We start from the raw sequence: 23,726 nt of genomic DNA on the forward strand, positions 1-23,726 counted from the left end.
AGTTTTGATTTCCCTCACAGAACCTAACATATAGTCCCTTACACAGAGTCACTTGTTAATTAACCCTGAGTGAATTGATTATCGGGATACTCATTGTTCTTTGTCATGAATTTCCTGTTACCAGCATGACATGTTTGATGTCTGGCGAGTGTTCCTGGGAGGAGCGGCCTAGGGCGATTCTTTAACTGTATTGATGGACATTCTCATACCTTAAAAACTATTGTAATAGCATTTTAGAACTCCAGAAATGGGGCGAGATGAGTAAGTCACATTGGTTTTCACAACCCTAGGGAATAACTGATTTTTTCATTTGTCCAGAGATGAACGTAATTTTTAAACAGTTTCAATCAGAACATAGACACATTTAAAAATTCTGCTTCCTTCACTTAAAATTATACCACAGACATTTTTTTCATGTTGCTACATAGTTTTCAAAACTATGATTATGCGTCATATTCCATTGAGTTGCTATACCATAATTTCCTAACCATCCCCTATTGTTTGACATTTAAGTTTGCTGTGGAATTTTTTTTTTTTTATGGTTATAAAAAACACATGACCAATCTTTTGGCAAGAGAAATATGTACTCTGAAGACCTTCATCTCCTTCCCCTTATGCTGGTTGAAAAATCTTCCTTTAGAATTGAGCCTAGGCAAGATTATGACTGAGTCAAGGTTTGTCTTGGGCACCCGCACATTCTTTTTGTTCCTTTTATTTCTGCCCCCCCTTCCTCTCAGCACACCACAGTGCTTGTCACAGAACCTCAGGGCTATCTTCCTCCCCCAGACCCTGACCTGTCTACCATAAACCCTACCCTTCGTCCTCCTCCTGACCAGTCTTCTCTCTCCTTCTCTTGTTTCTCCAGAACCTCGATCTTAGTAAGATATTAGACATAATCAGTTTCCTAGGAGTTTGTGATTTTATGTGATCTGGAGATGGCCATATGGTAGCCCAGAAAAGTACATCATTAAATGTGTATCTTTGCCCTCTTTTGCTAGAACTCTCCCAGGTTCTATGGGTATGGCAGGGCATCAACAGACAACATCTCTATACAACTAGAGAGGCATCATACAGCAGTTAAGTGCCAAAAAGAAAGATGAAGCCAGGTAAGTGGATACAGTGTGCTCTTTCATCTTTCCAGATGGAGTAGTCAGGGGATGCCTTTCTGAGAAGGTGACTTATAGGTAGAGAGCTTTTGAAGTGAGGGAGCAATTCCTGTGGAGATCTGGAGAAAGAGCTTTCGGGCAAAGGGAGCTGCTCATACTAAGGCCCTGGTGTGAAAGCAGGGATGGAGACAGTAAGGAGGTGGGTAGCCAGATCATGTAGGGGCTTGCAGACCATGCTATGAACATTGGATATTAATCTCATCAATAAAGGAAGCCATTGGAGAGTTTTGAGAAGAGAATTCATCACTTCTAAAGACCTCTATTGTTATGGTTGAAGAACAGACTGTATAGGGGGTAGGGGGGCAACGGGGAAACCTGTTAGGAGGAAGAGACCATGGCGGCTTGGAGTAGATGATTTTGAGGAAGAGTTTGGCTAATGGCTAATTTTGAAGGTAAAGGCTGAAATGATTTGCTGACAGATTGGGTGTGGGGATAAGCAAGAAGTCAGAGAGGGTGCTAAGGTTTCTGACCTGAGACACTGGGAGGATAGAGTTGCCATCAACAGACGGGATGTGGAAGGTTTGGTGGGAAAGACAAAGAACTTGATTTTGGGCATGTTATGTGTGAGGAGGCTTCCAGTAGACAGTGGGATGCTGCCACTCAGGGAAGGGTTTTGGGCTACAGAGGCAAGATCACAGTCTTTGGCATCATCTAGGCCAGCCTCATCTCACAACACACAGCCCCAATCACAGTGGAATTTCAGGTGCTTGAAAGCACCAAGCCTTTGTCAGCTGCAGAGTCTTTGCATATGCTGTGCCCTCTGACTAGACCATTACAGCCTGGGTAACTGCGACTTTCCCCTGGTTCCCTACTCTAAATTCGGTCCCCCTATTAAATTCTCAAGCTACCCTGAACTTTTCCTTCATTCATTTACTGTTTTCAAATGTATATTCCTTTAAGTGATTTTTAATTTTTAAAACTTTAAAATCCATATGTCCCAGTAGAATCTAAATTCTGAGATGTCAGGGGTCATGCATGATTGGTTCATCACCATTTTGCCAACATCTAGTCCTGGAACATTGCACATACTTCTTCAATATTTGCTAAATGAGTGTATGACTGTTATTAATTTATTACCTTATATGTGATACGTTGCAGTTCCTCCGTTTTGTAATCATATAGTATAGTTCCAAGGGTAATCGTACCTAATGATTTTCTTATCTTCTTAAAACGTAGACTAATTTATTATTTCATGGCTCCATGTGTTTCTTGTGAACAAACACTTTTTTATTAGGTAACAGTGAGTAGCGGCTGGACTGTGGTTGAAGACTGAATGGATCACTTGACTGTGAAACTTTGAAAAGAAAAGGAATTTAAGGCTTATATAAACCTCCCAATCAAAATCCCCCCACCTCCTGTTTCCTTGTCAGCAGTTTTGTTGCATTTCTGTGGAATCCTCTATCCGGCATCGCCTGAGATTATTTTATCATGACCTTTGACAAGACCTATTACTTCCTACTCACCATGTTTATCGGGGGACAGAGGCCAGGCATGGCGAGGGAGGGGTGGGAGTGTTGTGGGGGGGGGCGGGGGTCTGGGTTGGCTGATGACCTCCTTTGGTGGCTCTTGGAAAGCTCCGTTGTCTCCAGCCTCATCCTGGAAGATTATAGGAAATGATATAATCATTTGTGAGGGAAGAGGTCTGATTTACCGAGAAAGGGTTGTTTGCTTTGAGTCTCTGTTTTTGGTGGTGTCGAACTGTATGAAAAACAGGATTAAATTAGAGATTTCTCTCTTTACTCTCTTTAAAGCTAGAGTGAGCTTTCAGAGGAGGCTGTGTTGTTTGGGAAACACAGATACTGGTTCCATGAATCGATACTGGCGTGTGACACAGGTATATGTAGAAACTGATTGGTAGATTGATTGATTGATATAAGTCAATTGGAGAACTTCATGAAAAAAGTCACCGTCTTTATAGAGAACATTGTTGTGGGAGAGACCCACTCAACAAATATATGTTGAGTGCTAGACATTGGGGAAAAGTGGTGAACAAGGTAGAGAAGGTCCTTGCTTTCGTGGAAGTCATGAAATCTACTGAGTCTCAGTCTCCTTATCTGTAAGATAGAGATCATAATAATACCTACTTCATAAACTTTTCAAGAGTAGTAAATGCCCCTGAATGTGAAAACACCAGCTGGATTTTAAAATGCTATATACGTTATGAGTGGCTATTATGATTGATGTACCAAATACAGTTATTATTCCCTTTGAGAATAAATCCTGATTATTTCTAGTTCTGAATATCCTATATCCCCATGCGACCTGGTTTTATCCTTATAATTTGGGGAGCTAAGCGTGCTTTCATTACAATCCTAATGGTAAGAAAAGAAAATGCCAAGTATATAGTTTGGGTTGTAAACAGTTGTATTAGTTAGCTATTGCTGTGTATCAAATTAGCCCCGCCCCCCCCCAACATATATTTATTATGTCAGAGTTTCTGTGGGTCAGGAATCTGGCTGTGGCTTAGCTGGGTCCTCTGGCTCAGGGTCTCACAAGGCTGTAATCAAGATGTGGGCCAGGTCTGCAGTCATCCTGAGCCTCAACTAAGGAAGGATCTACTTCCAAACTCACATGGCTGTTGCAGGCCTCAAGTTCCACGTGCAAGCTTTTTTGTATGGCCGTTGGCAGCGTAAGAGTAAGCAAGGTTCTAAGAGGGAGAAAGCGAGAGATGGAAATCACAGTCCTTTTGGCAATTTAACTTCAGAGACACAATATCCCATTAAATTTGCCATATTCCTTTTTTTTAAATGTTTATTTATTTATTTATTTTTGGCTGTGCCATGCAGCTTGTGGGATCTTAGTTCCCCGAGCGGGGATTGAACCCAGGCCCCTGGCAGTGAAAGCACTGAGTCCTAACCTTGGACCTCCAGGGAATTCCCACATTTGCCATATTCTATTTGTCAGAAACAAGTCAGTAGGCCCAGCCGGTATTCAGGGGAGGAGATTACACACATGTATACCATAAGATTGGGGTAATTAGGAGGCATCTCAAAGACTGTCCGATGTAGCAGTACTTGTAAGTAATACTATGAGTTGATGCTGTAGTTATGGCATTAATAATGTTACACTTTTTGAAGTGAAAGAAATAAGGGAAATAAGCACCATGACTTCCTTAAGACACAATAATTAGGACAGACAAGGGAGGTTGGTTAAGTCACGTGTTCACTTGATTACTTTTTTTTTTTTTTTTTTTTTTTTTTTGCGGTACGCGGGCCTCTCACTGTCGTGGCCTCTCCCGTTGCGGAGCACAGGCTCCGGACGCGCAGGCTCAGCGGCCACGGCTCACGGGCCCAGCCGCTCTGCGGCATGTGGGATCTTCCCGGACAGGGCACGAACCCGTGTCCCCTGCATCGGCAGGCGGACTCTCAACCACTGCGCCACCAGGGAAGCCCACTTGATTACTTTTTAAAAAAATTAATTTTATTGAAGTAAAGTTGATTTACAATGTTGTGTTAATTTCTGCTATACAACAAAGTGATTCAGTTACACATATATACATTCTTTTTCATATTTTTTTCCATTATGGTTTATCACAGGATATTGAATATTGCTCCCAGTGCTGTACAGTAGGACCTTGCTGTTTATCCGTGCTATAAAAATAGTTTCTATCTGCTAGTCCCAGACTCCCAATCCATCCCTCCCCCACTCTCCCTCCCACTTGGCAACCACAAGTCTGTTCTCTGTGTCTGTGAGTCTTTCTGTTTTGTAGTTAAGTTCATTTGTGTCATATTTTAGAGTCCACATATAAGCGATATCATATAATATTTGTCTTTCTCAGTCGGACTTACTTCACTTAGTATGATAGTCTCTAGGTCCATCCATGTACCTGCAAATGGCACTATTTCATTCTTTTTTTTTTTTATGGCTGAATAGTAGTCCATTGTATATATATACCACATCTTCTTTATCCATTCATCTGTTGATGGACATTTAGGTTGTTTCCATTGTTCACTTGATTACTTTTAACCCCGACTTGAAAACAAGCTGGTCTAATCATTTGGAGGTTATAGGAAAGAATATGCTCTTAAGATACAGAGGAGACCTAGTGCTATGGGAATGAGTTTGCCAGGGTTGAGAAAAAGCAAAAAAGACCAGTGCGTCCCGAGTGTAGTGGGCAAGGGATTAAATGCTACGAGGTGACGCTGGAGGTGAGGTGTATTAAGCCAGGTTAGGAGTTTAGATTTCAATCTAAATGCAGTGGAGAGCCATTGCAGGTTTTGGGGTGACTGCAAGCAGCAATAATTTTTTCTATGTAATTCTCATTGCATTCGTTATTGCATTGAGCTGTTTTTCAAAGAAAGATTCTGAAATCTATTAACTAAAGCCATGCCTGGGCAAAGGTAAAACAAGCACTGAAACTTTATAATAGGACGTTTGAATTAGGCAGTTCATTTAACACAGGTGTGAAGTGTTGTGTATTTCAACCAGCCAATGGCAAAAGCAATGTGGTAGATGCATTTGGAATGAGGTCCTCGTATCATAGGGAGTCCTAGTATTACATTAGTTTCACGTGACAGGACTTACAAGAAATTCATTCAGAAAAACATCCAGTGTAGGAGTCTTTTTGGCATGTTCTGTGCATATTTTCTCAAACAAGCCGCAATCATTTTTCGGTTGTGTCATTTATGGCTGGTGCCTGTATGTAGTCCTGGAGCTCTTTTCTAAGCCGGCAGGCACTGAGGCAGCTTGGCAGTGTCATCTGGGCTTGTAAAATTAGAGCACACCATTTAAAATAGTGGTCTTGGTAAATTCTCTTTCCTCCAAATTCCCTCTGAAGCTGACCTTGTGAGAAAAATACCCCGTAGAGGAACAACAGGGCATCTCTTTTTCCTGCAAGGGTAACTAGGAAAGGAAAGTTCCAAAGTTTTAACACTGGAAATCGGCCAATCCTAATGCTCAATTCTACTTGCTGGTGTGTTCCTTTCTGAGTCAAGATGAATTTTAGCTGGCTTGAACAAAAATGTGAAAAAATGCCAGCGAAATCTGAAGTTCAGGGATTCTCTTGGCTTTTTTTTTTTTGAATTTTAGAGATAAATGTACTGTTTTCTGATTTATGAAAAAAACTCATAGAAAATACAGAAACATGTAAAGAAGAAAATTCTCACCAAAGATAATCTCTGTTGGTGATTTTGATGTATATCCTTCATATAATCTATGTCTATCCATCCGTATCGTGTAGCTATAATTCATAGAGTATTTGCAATTTTGTTTGGATTTGTTTTCTGTTTAACATTATTTTGTGATCATTTCCACAAGTTCATGATGTATTTTTTGAAAATATGATTTTAATGACTGTATAATCTTCTATTTGTCATAATTTACTTAAGTCATTCTGCTTATTATTAGATGCTTAGTCCATTTTGAATTTTTCTTTGGTAATGCATAATTTTTGATGACCCTTCTTTCACATAACTCTTCATCTACATCTCTCATTTTTACAAAGGAATTAATCCAACAAATGGATTTTGATACATTTTATTAAATTGCTTTCAAACAGCCTGTACCAATTGCCTCATCGTCATCAAGGCTATGCCGAGTGCCTGTCAAACTTGACCTCTAACCAGGATTTAGGTAGTCCCTAAAAGAGAGATATTTGCCAATTTGTTAGGTCAAAATTGTTTTAATTTGCTTCTATTTGATTAAAAGGGATGTTGAACGTTATATCCATTTATTTACTGGCAGTTTGTCAATTGTCTGTTCATGTCTGTCTATGCCATTTGGCCGTTTTAGAAAGTTTTTTTTTCTTTTTCTTTGATGGGGACGATTTTTAACGTCTTTATTGAATTTGTTACAATATTGCTTCTGTTTTATGTTTTGGTTTTGGGGCTGCGAGTCATGTGGGATCTTAGCTCCCCGACCAGGGATCAAACCCTCACCCCCTGCATTGGAAGGCGAAGTCCTAATGACTGGACCGCCGGGAAAGCCCCCATTTTTCTTTTAGAGTATTAATGTTTCGCTTATTGAAATTTACATTTTTTAATATGGCAAGGGTATGCACTCTTTATCTTAAAAATTTAGAGGCATAAATATAGCCATAGACTTCTATTATATAAAAAGGTTTAAATTTATTTTTTGTGGTTCTTAGTTCCTGATATAGTGGTTTATATCTGAGCCTGTAAATATGTAAACACAGTTTACTTTTAGAATAATGTCACTTCTTGTTATTGGTTCAGTTACATGAATCTTCCTTATATTTTTCTGCCTGTTTCCCTTTCCTTCTCCTGTAATAAAATTTTTTTCAAGATCCAGACTTCTACTTATCTCACTTGATTCAACTACACTTTTAGGTGGCAGCTTGCCAAGGAAACCAAATCTGAAAAGAATCACATGGGAGAACTGAAGGGGGTCAGTAGCTCTAGAGAGAGGAATAGTCAACGAAAGAAAAAAGATAGCTACTTATTTATGTCATGTAAAGAATGAACTTCCTGATGCCAGCTCAGAGTGAGCAGGCTTAGTTAGGAGGCCGTGGGGCTCAGGAATTTCAGGTATCCGACAGCCCGCTCGCTGCTTTTTCTGCCTGTGGCCAGAGGCAACTGGTTCATCCCGGCTCCATCTCCGCTCCTCGTTTTATAGTGGAGATAATAATACCTCAAAGGTATGCTCTAATTAATTCTTCTTAGAGCCTCTGAAAATATAATTACTAATTATTACAACTATTAGATCATTAATTCTTCATTCCTTTTATGGAATTTCAATCAAATGCCCCAAATTCAACACCCAGATTCAGTTGTTTGTGGAGACTTTGTTGCCTAGTATTAATAGTTTCTTGGCTTGCTTATGTTTATTTTACCCCGTGCTAAGTGAATTCTTTAAAATGTAGAAATTTGAAAGTCTGTTGAAAATATTAGAAATTTTGAAGTTCCAAGAAGAGGGAATGCCAAAAAAATTATAAAGTTAAAAAAAATTTTAAATTATAAAGTTTTATATCTCCACAGATTATTGTAACTCACTAATAAAAATAGCTAAATATTTGAGACTGTTGGTTTTTAAACCACGTTAACTTCTTTTTCCTTCAAGGTGAACCATAAAATCTGGTCATTGGTAAATAATTATACCTAAGACTATTATAGTTTACCTAGATATTCAATAGGAGAGTCATGTGGGCGTAAATAATTTAACAAATGGGACATGTTCTGACCAGTGGCCCTGACTTTTACTGTGCGGTTTTAAGTTCGAAAATGTGTGTTGACTGATTAAGAATCTTTTTGTTAATTCCATAAATTCAGAAAATTAATATGGCTCTGAGTTGAAAAGAGTGAAAAGGGTTTATGCATAGCATTGGTGATTTTTCTTCAATGGCGTTGTTTGATTTAGTGTGTGAGTGTCTTATTTTTCTAATTAGGTCATGTGCACCCTAAGAGTAGAGACCATGTGTTGTAATTCCTCTAAAAGCAGAGGGATTGAATGAATGCTGGAATTATCACTTGGGCCACCTGGCTTTTTTCACCCTGACTCAACCTATAACCAGCTGTGAGTTTTTGGACACTTAGGTAACTGCATGCTGCCTCAGTTTCCCAGTCTCTAAATGGGAAAATGTTACCTGCTCTAATTTACAAGGCTGTTGTGAAGTTCAAGTGAAAGGAGCTCTATGGTTAAGAGCTTTGTGTGGGCTAGTAAAAATTCAGTGTCATTTTGTAAGGTTGTTTCTTTCCCAGATGTATGATTGTCAGTGGAGATGTGTGTTTTGACCTCTTCCCCTCCATTTTTGCCTGGGAGATTTTGCATGCTGATAAGAGCTAAGAGTTGATTTAGCATAGTTATTATCAGATGTTTCCGGCTCTCGTGGCCTCTAGCTTCTTCTGGTCTGGCCTTCATACGAACAAGGACCATACAACCAGCCACTTAAATTTAAGTGTCAGTGGCATCGTCTTCATCAGCAGAAACATCTCAAACATTTATTTTCTTTGCGGAAGGCAAGTTTTAGTGGGGGAGTCAGTTTATTTCTGAAACGATCTCATTTACCTGAATGAGGAGCGCATATTTATTTTCAGGGTAAGTGGCGAGGGTATGTAATTCTCTTGTGACAGATGAACTAGACACTCCGCTGTAAATTACATTTGGCTGGAAGAAGATGCTCTGGTATGAAACCACATTTCTGCCTTGCTTACTTTCTCTTCTTGGGTTGGGGCTGAGAGCTGGAAGATTGGTGAGTCTTTGATTTACCTAGAAAACGAAAACTAGAGAAAGCAGAAAGGGGTGAGTAATCCCATCTATACTTATTTATATAAAAAAGAGGATTTGCGGATGTGACCTGGGTCCAGCCTTTCTCTTGCCAGGAGACTAAAAGTGTCACAGAACATGTGTGAGTGGCTTGTGGCATTACAGTTTATTTTCAAAGGCCTTTTGATAACACAATTAAGCCTTTCCCTTTGTTTTATTTTAAAGTTGCCCTTACTGGCTACATTAGTGTGTCACAAAGTGGGAATTTTTTTGTTGTTTCTGTGAGCCTTCAGTCTCATAAAAATTAAATGTGTGCATTCCTGTAACCTGATATGCCCTCTCCAGTGAAAATCAATGCTTCGTGCCCTTGCTTCTCAAGCTGCAGAGGTCTTATTTTGTAGCCTGTGTCTGTTGTGTGTGCATTTGCGCATATGGCCTTTCATCACCCATGTTTTCTGATGTTTCTGAAACATATCTGAGACCTCAGCCCCACTACAAACAATCTGTCGGCTTGTGTTTAGCTTCCCTGTGTGTTTGCTAGAGAACAGCAGAGGGTGGTTTTTTGTTTTGTTTTTGTTCTTTCTGTGGCCTGGGGAGTGGGCACAGACCAGCACCAGTTTATTACTCATCTATGTATTATTCCCTTGGTTGTGGAGTCTGAGACTCCTGATAGCCAATTATTTGCCTGTGCTTAGATGCAAATATCATTTTTCCCTACCCAGTGGAGTTTCCATTGCAGGTTTCTTCTAGGAAATAATCAAATGTTGAATTTTAGGATTAGGTTCCAAAGTAGAAGAAAGACTCTGGGATTCTCTCAGATTCTCCTTGAACTAATCATTGCCTCCGATAAATGGGACCAGCCTAGCCTTTTGCAGCATTTGACTGTGAGATTTAAGGATATGTTATGAAGCTGATGGAATCTGGGAGAACAGGCTGCATTTATTCTGCTATATGAAAGTCCCCGAGTGTAATTTCATACTATGCTGGTGAGGTAACTCAAAGGTTATGTTAGAGCAAATGATGAACTGTCCCTAATTGTCCTTCCCCCACTTTTAGAAGGACAGCAAGCATCAGAAGGTCTTTGGTTTGGTGCAATTCGGTCACGATTTTGTCTGATGTCACTGATTCAGTGACAGCATCCCTCAGAGGTCTCATCTCTTACTCACAAGGTGCCACTTGCATGATCAGTTGAAAGGATTCTTAGGGGCATGGCTAAAGACTTCTTACTACTGTTTGTGATTTATCAATTAATTTGATTAATGCCTACTATATGCTAGGCACTGTGTTAAATACTTTACTTACATTGTTTTATTTAGTAGGTATTGTTATCTCTATTCTGATGAGGAAAGTGAAGTTCAGAGAGACTGAAAATTTTACCCAAGATCATGTAGCTAATAAGTGGCAAAGCCAGCATTCACTCTCTGTCGTGGGTGCTTCCTTTCCTCATACTGTACACAGTGTTGGGAGCACAAGGAAAGGTCTGTAAAGCTTGCCAAGAGAGACCACCATTCCATCTTCCTCAGATAAAGCTATCTGTATGACGAAAATACCACTGAAGTCTTGAATCCATAGGTCTTCCTTCCACCACCTTCCACCAATACAAAATGCTTTTCTAGTTCTGTCACCAAATATTTTACTGAGTCCCTACAGAATCCTAATTTTAAGCGGTCACTGATTTAAGAAGTACAATAAAAGCACAGCTTACTTCATGTAACAAGGTGAAACTGAAGGTGCAGTTGGTACTATAATCTAACTAAATGGAATTGCAAGTGCTGTTATTAGTAGTCATAATATTAATAGCTGTGTTTAAAGATACAATCCTGTTAACTATAAGCAGTGTAATATCATCCCACTTCTTAAATGCAGTCACTCGATGATTAACATGTGCAGTATTCTTTGTATGATTGTTTTTGGAATTATAGCCCTAAATCTGTTCAGGAACAGAAAAGAGAATATAGACATTTGTGAGATTAGAATCTGGTAACTTTCAGGCTCAGAGTGCATTTACAAACACTGGCATTCATCCCTGTGTGATATTTCCCAGTTATCCAAAAAGGCTTTTATTCAGGAGCCATTTGTGGTTGGGATGCATGGTGATGCATCATTTATACAGTGCCTTAAGTGTTTACTGGGTAGAGTGTGCAAGAGACAAAGCACAAGAATCCTGCCTAAAGCCCTTACTATCTAGAGACACATTTACTGTTATATAAAAGAATTTCATCCAGGAGTAGATATTGCTTAACTCATTCATTTCCTGAGAGCTGAAGTTCAGGGTTTCCTTGAACGTTTCGATAGCCCCCAACATGTTGATTTGTATTTTCACCTCCAAAAGCAGTCACACTTTGCAAAGAGCGTGTTTTGCACTCTAAAAGTGAGCAGGAGGCGGGATGGGAAAGAGGGTGTGGACTCAACCAGCAAGTTATTGTTTAAGGGGGTGTTGGGACAGGGCAGCTGAGGGTAGTCTAGAGATCACTGATTCCCAGCTTTACACCATAAAGGCCCTCTGTGTTTTTTCTTACTTTTATATTTGAAAGATTTTTTTCTACTCGGTAAGTATTAATTAATTCGTTTTCTTTAAAACTGAAAGCGTTCATAATTATAAATCAGAAACTGTGATGATCATGAGCTGACTGATGTTACCACACTGAATCAAAAAGTTTCCAGCCAGAAGTAAAGCTGACATTTTACTTGGCTTGTGAGAGCTTTTTTTTGTGAATCATTAAATGTTTAAATATATGTTAAGCTTTTGGAAATACTGAAAAGTGAACTGAACTCTGTTATTACTTTCACAGACTGCTTAGGAATCCAGAGACCCCCAAGTGGGGAGCAATTGGATTTAGCAATTGCCATAAATTCCCTTCTACTTCTAACACTCTGTGATTTGTGAACCCCATTAAAACTAATAAAACTGACGTGTTGCCAGTGTACTCCCAACAGCAAGTTTTGAAATCCAGGTCTGACATTTTGTGGGGTGAGGGAAGAAGCAAATTTAGATACCCCCAAAATTTGGAGAGCAGGGTAAGTATGTGGGAATAGCTAGCTGTGCTTTGGGTGTGTCCCACAGTTTTCCTTGGTAAGCAACCTAAGAGAACAATGTCTCCTTTGTCACCCTTGACCACAGACAGTTCTACTTGTGATAAAAACAAACAAACAAACAAAACCAGACCCTTTATATGATGCTTTGTCTCCACATCACTTGTGGACCATACGCACACAACCCTTTAGCCCAGGCCCCACATTGCAGGCAGAATGATCTGGAACACCAAAGCCAACTCTATCAAACCCCTGTTGGGTCTCACCTGCCCATGGGAATAAAATCTAACCTCTTTGGCTTCGTGTATAAAGTCATTGACAATATGACCTTAATCTATACCTGATTCATCTCCGCACATACATTAGGAACCTGCTACACCGAGTTTTTCATCATACTTGCAACTACCCGACCTTCCATTAACCATTGCCTTTACACATGCTATTCTGCTAACTGTAATATTTTTTCTGCTCAATCTTCATTGAATAAGTTCCTATAATAATCTGGCTAAGATAACAGCCCTTATTAGGTACCAGGCACTCATTTAAGCTTTACAGTGAGGTGGTTGCCATTATCAGTATCATTTTGCAGAGGAGGAACCTGGCCCAGAGAGGTTAAGTAAACTTCCCAAAGTCACATAGCCAATAAGTGGTGGAGCCACGATTTGAACCTGTACAGCCCATCATTTCTGGACCTACACTCTCAACCCCCATGCCACACCGCCCCTCCTCTAAGATGCACATACAAAGTTAAAGGTGTTCCTAAATCCCTCAAATGGAGTAACCTCTTTCATTCTTAGGATTCGCCAAGTGCTTTCTAAAGCAGTCTAGTAATAGAATTTAGCAAGTGGCATTATTATTTTGGTCTTTCTGTGCCTTTGTGATTTGTGAGTAATTTGAGTATCATTCAGTTTTGTGGGCCCAGGGCCTGGCAACTTGCCTGCCACCAGGTAAACACTTAGTGGATTTATTTCTTCAATGAGAGAATGAATGAGTGAATGAACAAACACGGAAGCACTTGTCTGTACTCAGATGGGTCAGATCCTCTTTCCTTCTATGACATATTTCTGGGATATCAGTTGAAAAACACTTCCTTCCAGTAGACTTTACCTGTCTCAGGGGTGTAGAACATTCCAGCAGGAAAACTTAGAGCTTTCAGCTGTCATCTTCACGTGACAGTAAATCATTTCCAAATCCTGCAAAGATGCCCATGGATTCTGCTGAGTAGCCGTGTAGCACTAGAGTCTGACAACATTGATTTATTTAAGTATAGGTTTGGTGCTCTGTGAGAGCTCACCATCTGCTTAAGTTGTGTTTACTTTAAGTACCAGTCAGCGTTTTCCTGACGAGTTATAGAAAAATGGTAGTTCGACTTAATTTTTAAGCGAAGTCTGTTTAAGAATAATTTGTTAATTACTAGTTGGTTGATCTCATTTCCTTAAATTAAAGGCTTCAGTTAATATCACATGCTTATTGCCAGCTTGCTAGAAGCCGCTGCAGTGGTGCCCATAGTTGCATGATATACTGTAGTCCTATTCCTCTGTGCCAGCCTCTGCCCTGGCTTTTAAATTCATCTGTAGCTGATTTTACAAGCCTGGAGAGTAACCTGATGGTTTACTAACTTTAGGATTGCAGGTTGGAAGCTTAATTTAATAGCCACTTATAAAACCGTTTATGTGGAAATTGGTATAATAAGGCCTTCAATACGATGGGTGCGCAGAGCCATTTCATCAAGGCTGATAATTCAAAATACAGGAGAATTGGAATTCACATGATTTGGGCTGAAGGTGTTTCATCAACCGCACACAAGACAGGATCCAAACCTTGCTGTGGGGTGGTTTGGAGTCCAGTGATTCTTTGGCAAGAAAGGAAATATTTGGCAGCCTGTTATTGGGGAGGTCTAAGGAGGCTGGCCTGGGCCATTATAAAGAACACAGTGAGGTTGGGTGAATCTGGATGTGTAATGGTTTTGTAAATGTTTTGGTTTCAATAAAATCCCAAACATATTTTATCAATGCATTTTCCCTCGTACTTTTCAGACCTTTGTGTATTTCAAGGGAAATTTCGTCCATATGTTTTTGATTCATTTATACTTAACTCATCAAAATGTTGTATTCTACGAGTTTATTTGATGTTCAAGAAGACTTTAGAGCTTGATTTAAATACCTTCTAGTGTTCTTTCCCTTTCCTTTTTAAAAATAGAAAGCCATCTACTCTTGGCAAAACCTAAACGCACACACACCAAAAGTTTGCATTTGGTTGAAAGCTCTAAGCCCATAAAGCTGTTAAGCTGGGCCAAATGCATTCTTCAACTCCTGGTAAAGTGTGAGCTCTGTTCCTCAAAAAGTGTAGAGAGATCTTTACCTTTTGATAATCTCTGGTGGCTGTGCACATTGAAAGAAACTCTAAAAAATTAAAATGCCTGCCATCTGCTAGATCTTTGGTCTTGGGAAAGGCACTTTACCTCGCTTTGCTTCAGTTTTCCCATCTGTAAAGTCAGGCCATCTTTGTCTTGTCTACCTCCCAGAATTACTGAGAGGATTAAAAGAGCTCATATGAAAATACTTTGGAAAACACAAATAGCTCCACAAATAGAATCACATCTCTTTTCTTGATGTTATTATTTTTTGAATAAAATAATAAGATACTCAGCCTTTAGTCAGTCTTGATCATGTGCCACGTGCTATGTTAGACATCTTACAAATTACTATCTTGTTTAATCCTCATATTATTTGGTAAAGAGTAGATACTTTAAATTTCTGCATTTTGGAATGTAAAACTCCTCTACGTTATTTACCCAAGGTCTTCTAGTTTGTGGGAGAGCTAGAATGTAAATCTAGCCCTTTATGAGGTTTAACCATTAAGTTGTATAGTATATGGTTGAAGCCATATTAGTCCCTGTCATGTTGACTCAATATCAAAGTTTATCTTGAGTTATAACTAAGTCTGTCCATGTGGTTAAGATCACTTACATTTTCTATTACATTCTCTTATTGAATAGAGTGAATGCATATATAATATTATGCTGTTTGATTATGTACATATTAAAAGATCGTTCATTACATCGATAGCAGAGAAGCTAATTTTAATTGAATACCTACTTTGGACCAGACACTACAGAGCTCATTATCTGCTCATTGCCTTTAATCCTCACAACAGCTCTATGAGGTAGAGACTGTTACTGTCAAGCGCTGTGAAGATCTGGGATTTTACCCTACTTGCAAGCTAGCAAACTAGCCTGCCAGTTTCATGGATGCTGGAAAAAGTTATGAAACTCCTGGGTCAGAAATAAAGTTATTATTGACAGCCAGCAAGCAGCATTACTTTCATCTTTGCATCAGTTTCGCTTGGCCCCCAGGTCCTACCAGGGTGATGTGCACTGGCCTATGTAGGTTTATGTTATGGCTGAGGGGCTAACCCCAAGCTTAGAGATCCATCTCCTTTAATACTGTGGTAAGCAACCTTGCCTGACCTTTGCTCCAGAAACAGACATTATCTTTATTATACTGGACGGTAAGCAAACCTGCCCCGTGCTCCAGATGGACACACTACATCTATCTTACTGTTCGCTATACAAACACGTTGGAAAAGTACCAGCCATGAGTGCCTCTGCTTGTAAGACATACATAATGGCAAGAGACTTATGGAGAGTTGTCTCCCAACAATTATCTCCATTTTACAGACGAGGAATCTGGGCTTAGAGAGGTTTAGTCATTCATTCATACCAGAAGTATTTATTGAGCACCTGTATGTGTTAAGGTCACACCGCCGAACAGTAGAGGAGGGGGCAGCCAACATAGGCTCTAAGCTATTAACTTGTTCCCTGACCCACTTACCCCTCACCTCCTCAGTCATTATCCATCATGCCTCCCTACCTAATGACCAATGATATAAAACAGTAATTAACTTAAGATGATAATGACCCTTTGGGACACATGCTTCTCCTGCCATCAGGTTCTCCCTCTGCAGCTTGATCCAGCCCTAGATACCCAGATGCAGCAGGGTTGCCTGAGACGGGGGCATGGTATTGGCAGCGCCTGAGAGAAGTCAGATGTCATAGTTAACAGCACATGGAAGACAGCGGTGCTAGGTGATTAGAAAGTTAAATGTGAATAATTTTGTTATGGAAAATTTAGTTTTGGAACTTGGAATAATTTGGTCTCTGTACAAAATTCAAAAGGTTCCTTTTCCCCTGTTGCTCCCTCACCCGGTTAATCAGTGTTATTTTATATTTGTATAATGATGCCATGAAATGAAGTCGAGGTTTTGGTAGTGCCCATGCTAGCTTGTGGGATTCCTCTTGCCATGTGCCTGAATCAATCTATGGGGAAATATTAAGTGATTATGAAGTTGGAATCCGGGGAGAAGAAAAAAGTCTTGGCAATGATCTGACCAGAAGCATCCTTTGCAAACAAAGATGTCTTCTCCACCCCATGGGAAGGTGTCCCAGGCTGTAATTTCTCTCTGTCAGCACAGGCTCCCCTGAGAGAGCTAGTTTATCAGTTTTCCTAGGAAAAGAATAACGGTGGACACGGATTAATGAAGAGGGCTGGTATCTAGCTTTGCACTGTGGTGAAGAAACAAAGCGAAACTGAACCGGTCAAACTTTGCCCCTTTCAACCAAGAGACTTCAGGGGAGACATTCTTCCCCTGGCATCTCTCCATCAGAGGGGAAACTGTACCTTAAGAAAAAATGAGAGAAAGAAGCCTACCTTGATGCTTATTTAGGCCCGCCACTGTGTTCATGGATTAGCGTAACACAGTGAGAAATCCTCTCCTGCTGGCCTACTTCTCAGCACCTGAAGCTATTGGCCCTGTTTCCTGAGCTTGTTTCACTCCCTTTGATGCCAGAGAAAATCTAATTAGCGAAGAATTTGAAGGAAGGAATTTTGGAGAGAACTCTGCCACCCCCAAATCTCAGCAGAATGGGGCCATGACTCTTCCTTGTGAGGCCCTCACTGTCAAGGGTTGCTTCCTAATCTTAAACGTTAAGAAAGGAAGTTTATACACAAACTCTCTGTGATGGAGCCAGGCCTCCTTCAGAGCAGATGATTCTAGAGCCACTTATCTTGCAAATGGATTCTCTCTTCGGACAGCCTCTGTATATCTGTAGACTAGGCTTGCAGAAAGAGGAAATTACTTTGTGCACCTCAGCAGCAAAGTCAAGTGGAACAAGAAAATAAGAATCTTTGGAACCAAGTTTTACTTAAGAATGAAAGTGGGCCTCAGGAGCTAATATTCTCTGAATATACTTGATGGGGTGAGGAGGAAATGTTTGCTGCTTTGCTCCGAATATCTGAGGTCTGTTCATGGCAGTTGCAAAACAACCTCAACAAACAAAACCAGACAAAAACCCAACAATGTGTGATGTGTTACTTTCCTAATTACTTGGTTCTGCTCCTTCCCCACCCTTCCCCCCAGGAAGCCCTTAGAGCAGCCAGAGTGCCTTTCCTTGAGGGAACCATGCAAGATGCCCCTGAACACATGTGGCTCCAAAGGAACCTTCAGCCCCTCCCCCTTTGTTCCTTTTGATGGTTCCTCCCCCAGTTTCCTTGTTGTTGTTTTTGGTTGACCTGTTTGTTTTGGGTCCCCTGCCCCACCCCCCAGCTCCAGGAAGCTGTACACACACTGGAGCATTTGGGGCTGACTTGGCAGGATAATGTGACTGCTGGCAGCTTCCAAAATATGACACCAGTGAAAATATGAACCAAATGTTCCTTGTATGCTAGGGTGTGAAGTCTTCATCACGCCTCTCTCTCAGAGCAGAGAGCACGAAAGAACTAGACAGTTTTGGGTCTTGGTCCTGGCTCTGTCTCTCAATTGCTAGGTGATACCTCTGAACACAATTCTTTATTATAAAATAGCAATCGTCTTACCCACTTCATAAAGGTGTCATTGGGTTCAAACAGAGGCATTTACTGAGTGCCTACTACGTGCCAGGGAGTGTGCTGAGTAGCTCCTCTGCTGGAGCCTGAGCTCCTCAAAGGCAAGGTCATTTCATACTCCCACTGGGCTGGACAAGTAGAGTCTGACGGGCTGGGCTTGAGTCTTGTCTCTGTCCCTTGTTAGCTCTGTGACTTTGGGCAAGTTACTAACCTCTCACCTGGAAAGTGGCAATCACGACAGCACCTGCGTCAGAGAGCTCTTGTGAGCACTGAATAGGCTATCGCATGTAGCCCAGGGCTTGGAAGGTGCTCCGTGAATGTCAACAATTGTTACTTATAAGCCCAGTGCTGGGCACGTAGGCACGTATCTGTCTTTTGAAATATAGTAAATAGTAAGTGCTCAACAAATGCTAGTTCCTTTTTCCATAATCCTTTTTCAAAAGGGCTTCCCTTTCGTATCTGACAGGTTACCATGGTGTGTTTCACTGGGGCCAATCTGAAGAAAGGAAGATAAGGTTTTTCCAGAGGGAGTTTAACTCTGAAGGTTCTCTTCATACGTGTTTGTCCTTTCAGTCACTACAAACCTACAAAGGGAGAAATGTGGACCAACCAACTCCACGTCTTAGGGTGTTTGTCCCTTCATGTAGTCATTTGCTTCAGTTGAGCGCAAGCTCAGTGATCCTTAGCCATGTTGGTGGTGGTGAGAAAGCAGTACCAGAGAATGTTCCCTCAGCATGTCACTGGGACGTGGACCCCACAAATACACCTGCTGGGGGAAGGGAGTGGGTGGTTGTGCGTGTCTGTAGCACAAGAGGTGGAGGTGGTCAGTGGCTTCACAGCTGAGAGAGCTAGATAGAGAAGTCGATGACTCAAGGGTCTTTTAGTTTCCCCAGCATTTCCAAAGGGTGGCTTCTGATTACATAACTGTCCCAGATTCCTTGCCAACCTCAGGTACACCGCAGGCCTTCTCTTCTTCCCATTGGCTTCCTCTTTTGACTTGGAGCAATGTTTATGTAGATCAGAATCTACTAAAGAAAGAGACAAGAAGCAGGAAGAAACCACTTCAGTGACTGAACGTTTTTGGGCGGGTAGGGGATGTGCATGTGTGGTTTCATTTATATTGCTTCCAATTTTTTTTTTTAGATCTTAATTTACTGTTGGACACGTCAGAGTTCATTTGGCTCTGACAAGCTCCCTGACCCCAAGGACCTTCATTCTCTAAACTCCACTTCCCTCTGGACTCAGGAACCCTCAGTGTTAGTGATATGGAGCTGGTGGGTTTAGCTGTGGGATTTTACCACCATCTTCGTGTGCCCCCTGGGGGACTTTTCAGATATTGAAGTGGGCCTTTAGCCTGCTAAATTCTTTGGACGACTGGTCTCTGGCTGTGACTTCCAGAATATGCAAGCCCTGAATCCTTTAGGGCCTGAGGGGTTGACAGATCTGGAGTGGGGTTTGTCGGGGGTGGGGGGTTGGGGGGGCAGGATTGGTAAACTAGTAGGGCTTATCACTGTATTTACGCTCAAATCTTGAAAACAAAAACCAAACAAGACCCAACTACCAACACGTGAAGTGCTACTTTCCTAATTATTTGGTTCTATTTTCAGGATTTGAATGCAAACCCAGTTACATGGGCCCTGTGAGCAGGCAGCATTCGGGATGATTCAGTCTAACCTTTCCATTTTACAGACGTGGGAAACTGAGGCCCGGGACGGTGGGGGGCTCAGATAACTTGCTTCTGGTCACAGTGCTAGGAGCAGAGCCACGGCTGGGACTCAGGCCTTGTGATTCCTTTTTCAGGGTTCCTTCTGTTCTCCGCTCACACACCTATCCTTGACTAAGGTAGAAGCGAAACTCTGGCTTCTTAACCAATTCTTAAGCATTTGGCAAACACTCTTACCTTTTTAAAAATGGAGTTTTCCTGCTCTTCCTCTTGACTACGTTTCTGCTCCTTCTCTCGCTTGTCATATGTGCACACGGAAGCAAAGTAAGTCACACGCAAAAAAACTCAAGTTGAAAAACCATCCTTTCCCCTGGCCACTCACCAGAGGTGATTTTTTCCACCTGGTTCTGTTTTTGTTTTTTTCTGGAAGTGACTGCCAAACTCTAAATAATGCATTGACATCTGTGTTTCTTTCTTTATCGTATTTTTACAGCATCTTTTGTCTGAAGATGGGGGTTTAGCTCTGTTGCCCTGCTTCTTCTCTACCCGCTGCCTTCTCTCAGTGTTGCATAACTATTTCTACTCCTCTTGGTCAACTGTACCTTTAAATTGTAACTTGCACCTTCACTTTGTGTTCTGTCAACTTTCAGCCAGTTTTCTACAGTGGAGCTCTGAGCCCTTTGAGGACTCACATTCCTTACCCCACTCCCTTCCACACTCCACCTCTGTCAGCTCCAAGTTACTTTCACCTCGTTCAGGTGATTTTCCATTCCATCCTGTCTTGCAGCAACAGTCGTGGCTCCTGTGCTTTGGTTAACTCTAAAAGTTGAAAACCAACAGATAGCGTTTACATATTAAGACTATGCAATTTCTGTTTGTTGCTTGGCCAAATAATGTATTATGATTTTCTCTAGGGAACTTAATGTCATAACTTGAGGGCTGTCAAAGAGGAATATTCCTGACATCAAGGTCATGATTGGCTTTTTTTTAATGTTTCACTGGTTGTTGAAAATCATTTGACCAAGGTTGATAACAGTCAGTTTCTCCTGAGAAGGTCCCTGTCAGGCTTTCCTCCAATTTTTTTTCCCTACTTCTTTCTTCTAGCTCCATCCCACACTTCACTTCACAGTGAAAAAGAGTCAAATACTGTTGAGTTTTCTTAGACTTAGAAACTCAGAATTTGAAGATGTGCTCTATGAGGTGTGCTCAGTCAATGATGAGATTGACTCTCTGGCCTTCTTTCGGACAACTAGAATAAAATCATATGTGCCCTATAATAATAAGAGAAGTTATTTTGGAGAATCAATTGATATCGCTGATGAGTTTAATTTTCTTTGTCTGTTTATTTATTTTTGGCCTTTTCTTCCCAAAGGAGGATGTCAGTATAATAAATGCTGTTTGTTTGATGGATCCTGTTGTGATTGATAATAATGATTCTGATGCTTTCTGTTGGACCAAGATCATAGAAAGCCCAAGGGTATTTATAATATGCCTAAACTGGGTTTTAAATCAATTAGTGGGTATCTGAGGGCTTTATATAATACATCACTAGAAACAGCTACTTGAGGAAGAGCCTGGAAAATCTCAAAAATTATCCCAGTTTGAAAGTGTGATACCTGCTGTTCTAAATTACCATTCTGATACTTGATTTGTATATTATGTGGAATATTGAAATAGATAATTTACCAAGCATGCAGTTTCTCATGCTGAAGAAAATATGTAATTAGGAAACAGCCAACATAGATTTAGAAAAAAGTATTTGCAGCAACTCAAATGGTTGATGTTAAACCATAATTTTCCCCAGATAATGGATTGCCACAGGAGCTGAATCTGCTTGGCCAGATGCTTCACCTCATCCTGGCTTTGTATCCCTTTCTCTGTCTCTATGGATCTTGAATGGGAGAAGACAATGTGGGGTAGCAGGAGATGAAAACTGGCTCTCTAGATTTGTCTCAAGTCTTGGCAAAATGTTGAAGATGGGTTATAAATACGTTCTCTGCAGTTCATAAGTCCTTTTTTTCCCCAATCTAAATGGTTCTTTTAAAATGATTTTTAATTTTTTATTGAAGTATAGTTGATTTATAATGCATTAGTTTCAGGTGTACAGCAAAGAGATTCAGTTTTATGTGTATATATATATATATATATATATATATATATATTCATATTCTTTTTTCCGATTCTTTTCCACTGTAGGTTATTGCAAGATATTGAATATAGTTCCCTGTGCTATACAGTAAGTCCTATATATAGTAGTGTGTATCTGTTAATCCCAAACTCCTAATTTATCCCTCCCCGCCTTTTCCCTTTGGTAATCATAAGTGTGTTTTCTATGTCTGTGAGTCTCTTTCTGTTTTGTAAATAAGTTCATTTGTTCATTTTTTTAGATTCCACGTATAAGTGATAGCGTATATTTGTCTTTCTCTGACTCACTTCGCTTAGTATGATAATCTCTAGGTCCATCCATGTTGCTGCATATGGCATTATTTCATTCTTTTTTACGGCTGAGTAATATTCCATTGTATATATACACATCTCCTTTATCCATTCATCTGTCAATGGGCGTATAGGTTGCTTCCTTGTAAGTCCTTTTGAAACAGTAATTTTCTTTTTGATGTGATGGGGTGTTAGAAGTTGCTGATGATGAAATAGTGATTTGGGCAAAAAAAAAAATCTTCTAATATGCTTCACAAGTACCCTAGCACTATTTATAATCTAGAAAACTGTAGGGGTCTGTGGTATGTGTGTGTGGAGTGGGTGTGGGAGAGCAGAAATAAGAGTATGATTGGGAGGGTCCCTGATAGGGAATCCCTATCCCAAGGGAAATATCATTATTGGAAAGAAGCTAATCTATATTGTTGCTGACATCTAACATTCCTCAGACCTAAAGTTAACACCATCTGTATTCGGCTTTCTGTAAGCCTTTCTGTGGTTTGGGCATAACAAGCAGGGCCCAGGCTGTTCTGTTGCCATCTGTATGTGTGTGTGTGTGTGTGTGTGTGTGTGTGTGTGTGTGTATGTATTCCCCCCTCCCGCCCCCCGGAAAATTAGTCTTAGGTGAAGCTGGTTGTGAGGCTATAGCTTACAAGGAGTGTATCTGAATCTACCTAGAGGTGGCATGATGTCTATGTGTATGTGTGTGTGCTGTGGATATACAGTGAGGTGGGACAAGGAAGATCAAGGTTGTGTGTGCACAGAAGTATGGCATTCCTACAGGAGCATCCCTATTCGGGTACCACTTTCCAGAGAGTGTTGCTAACCTGGTCTTTCTGTCCCGGGTCCTGGGAACTTGAATGTAAATATGGGTTGGGTTTATATACGGTACAGTTGGCTTACTTTAAAAAACGCTGATGGGTTTTGTGAAGATCTCTGAGCTCACATTCTTGACTAACTTCCATAGGGTTTCCCAAACAGATCATGTATTTTAAAGTGTATACATATAGAACAGACATACATTTATAGCAATTGCAAGTTGTGTGTAGGTGTCACTGCTGCATGTTCTGGCATTAGCTGCCAGCTCCTCTTGGCAAGGAAATAGGTCCTGACTCCTCCCCTCTGCTTTTCCTGCCTCATCTGTCAGTCCATCTCTGAGCCACTCCAGCCCATCTTGGACTGGTGATTTCTTTCTATCATGGATGTTAACATCACTCCACAACCTCAGCTCTTTGCCTGCAGTTACTCAAAGTTATGTTTCCCCATTTCCATGTCCTCATCATCTCTAGCCTCATCGGATAAAATGATCCCTCTTTATGACAGATATTTTATCATAAACTGTTATAATCTTGCAGTGAATCTTTTTTTTTTTTTTTTTTTTTTTTTTTT

General features: G+C 40.6%; 1 protein-coding gene across 2 annotated transcripts in view; it reads left to right on the plus strand.

The window, feature by feature from the left end:
* CREB5 (cAMP responsive element binding protein 5) overlaps positions 1-23,726 on the plus strand; it is a 405,433-nt gene that overhangs the window by 13,869 nt on the left and 367,838 nt on the right. The window contains exon 1 of one of the 2 annotated variants that reach the window (XM_007466090.1): positions 9,085-9,158. The exons of the other annotated variant lie outside the window; for it this stretch is intronic. The gene's annotated coding sequence lies outside the window, so the exon portion shown is untranslated. Of the gene's footprint in view, positions 1-9,084; positions 9,159-23,726 lie in introns of those variants that run through there. 2 annotated transcript variants of the gene reach the window in all.

This window comes from Lipotes vexillifer, unplaced genomic scaffold, assembly GCF_000442215.2.
Source record: "Lipotes vexillifer unplaced genomic scaffold, Lipotes_vexillifer_v1.1 scaffold150, whole genome shotgun sequence".
Taxonomy (NCBI): domain Eukaryota; kingdom Metazoa; phylum Chordata; class Mammalia; order Artiodactyla; family Lipotidae; genus Lipotes; species Lipotes vexillifer.